Here is a 2,498-nt window from a genome sequence, read left to right on the forward strand (position 1 = left end):
ATATATATATATGGGAGAATATACAAATAATAACAACAGACGAGGACAGGTGGTGTAAATAACAAAAGTATATATTAGTATGACGCTCGGGAATACGGAAAGTCTTTGACGTTTCGAGCTACGCTCTTCATATATATATATATATGTATGTATGTATGTGTGTGTGTATGTAGTATGTATATATATATTATACAGTTATGTATTTTATAGAATTATATATATGTGTTTGTGTGTGCATGTATGTGTGTGTGTGTGTGTGTGCGTGTGTGTGTGTGTGTGTGCGTGTGTGTGTGTGCGCGTGTGTGTGTATGTATATATGTACATATATATATATATATTATACAATTTGAAGCACTTTGCTTTTTACTACATCAAATTAGATTTTTTAGTCTGATATGTCTGTTAAATGTTCATTAAAAATTGTGATTAATGTTCATTAATTTTTCATTTACAACTTTTGAACAATGGATTCCGACAAATTTTCATCTTTGTTAGCCTGTTATTTTTTCGCTTTTTATTATTATTATTGTTTTTCTTCCTCTATTAGAGATTTAGTTCTCATTGTTGCTGCTATTATTGTTCTTCTTGCCTTCTTTTTCCCCTACATCACTTTCTACTTGTTCGTGTTTTATTCATAGTAATATTACTTCTTTAAAAAAACGTTTCATCTATACATTTTTTATCAAAATAATGTCATAATGCTTAATGATTATAATTATGAAGATAACAATAACGACAAACAAAATTTCTTCTTCTTCTTCTTCTTCTTCTTCTTCTTCTTCTTCTTCTTCTTCTTCTTCTTCTTCTTCTTCTTCTTTTTATCATTATTATTATTATTATTATTATTATTATTATTATTATTATTATTATTATTATTATTATTATTATTATTATTATTATTATTAAGGCCATGAGCTGGCCGAATCGTTAGTACACCGGGATAAATGCTTCGCGTCATTTCGCCCGCCTTTACGTTCTGAGTCCAAACTCCACCGAGGTCGACTTTGACCTTTCGTGGTAGATAAATTAATTACCAGTCAAGTATTGAGGCCGATTAAATCGACTTACCCCCTCCCCAGAAAGTTCAGGCCTTACGCCTATAATAGAAAGCATTATTGTTATTATTAAACAGGGCGGTTACAAAAGGTTTTTTTTTCTACCTTTTCGGACAAAACCTTTTGTAACCTTCGTCCTATCTTTGTCTTTACATGTTTTTAATTGATATTAGCCCTAGTGGCCAATAAAACGAATTAATTAATTATTATTATTATTATTATTATTATTATCATCATCATTAATATTTATTTCTTTGCACAGCTTCTAACGCTGGAGATGTACTACGGAGCCAGCTGTTCCCTACCAGTGAACTTAGGTAACACACCTTATTTTTCGAGCACCATCCGGAGCGTTTTGTCCGGAGTACTAACGCTTCTTCCAGCTTGCCATCTTCCCCGAGTTCATAAATTACTGAAGTCAACATTTGGGAATCTATAAATTGAAGTACCAGTCAAGTACTGGAATCGATGTAATGGACTAACCCGTCCCTCACCCCCAGAATTTTCCTTCCTTATGTAAAAAAGAATTATTCTTATTCTATCACCATCACTATCGTTTTCTTCTTTGTCATTATGATTATCGCCAACTTCATCATCACCATCATTGTCGTCGTCGTCATCGTTGTCATCGTCATCAACAAATTACGATGTTTAGGTTACTGAGTGCATTATTTGTTCAGCGACTTTATTTATCATAAATATTATATTGTCATTGCACATTGTTCATTGTTCTAGATGCCTGTGATTTTTCTTGTTTTCGTTGTTGTTCATCTTCGTTTTGTTGCTGCTGCTACTACTGCTACTACTGTTATTGTGGCTGTCGTTTTTTTTTTTTGTGGTTACAATTATGGCTAATATTCTGCCATTGTTCATTCAGTTATGTTAGTTACTTCTCTTGTTGCTGCTCATGTGGGTGCTGTGATTACAAGCGTTGATGTCATTGAAGTTGCCGAGGCCTGTGTTTTTAGCTTGTCCATTTGTTTCTTTTCTAGTTGTTATTCTTTTGCTTGGTACTGTTGTGACAGCTGTTATAGTTGTTGTTGTTGTTGTTGTCGTCATCGGTGTAGCTGTTGTTAGGCTGGTTATCATTTATATGATGGCTATGATTTTGTAATAGGTACAGTGATTTGGGGGACTTAACTATTGCGTTTCACTTCAAGCCCCAAATCAGCTCTAACCAAGCAGACCTATAATTAAAGGCCTTCCATTCGCAGTATTCACTCCTTGTTTATAATAATAATTAACAAAAGCTGGCGAGCTGGCAGAATCGTTAGCACGCCGGGCGAAATGCTTAGCGGTATTTCGTCTACCGTTACGTTCTGAGTTCGAATTCCGCCGAAGTCAACTTTGCCTTTCTTCTTTTCGAGGTGGATAAATTAAGTACCAGTTACGCACTAAGGTCGACGTAATCGACTTAGTCCCTTTGTCTGTCTTTGTTTATCT

The sequence above is a fragment of the Octopus bimaculoides genome, chromosome 7 (assembly GCF_001194135.2).
Source record: "Octopus bimaculoides isolate UCB-OBI-ISO-001 chromosome 7, ASM119413v2, whole genome shotgun sequence".
Classification (NCBI taxonomy): Eukaryota; Metazoa; Mollusca; class Cephalopoda; order Octopoda; family Octopodidae; genus Octopus; species Octopus bimaculoides.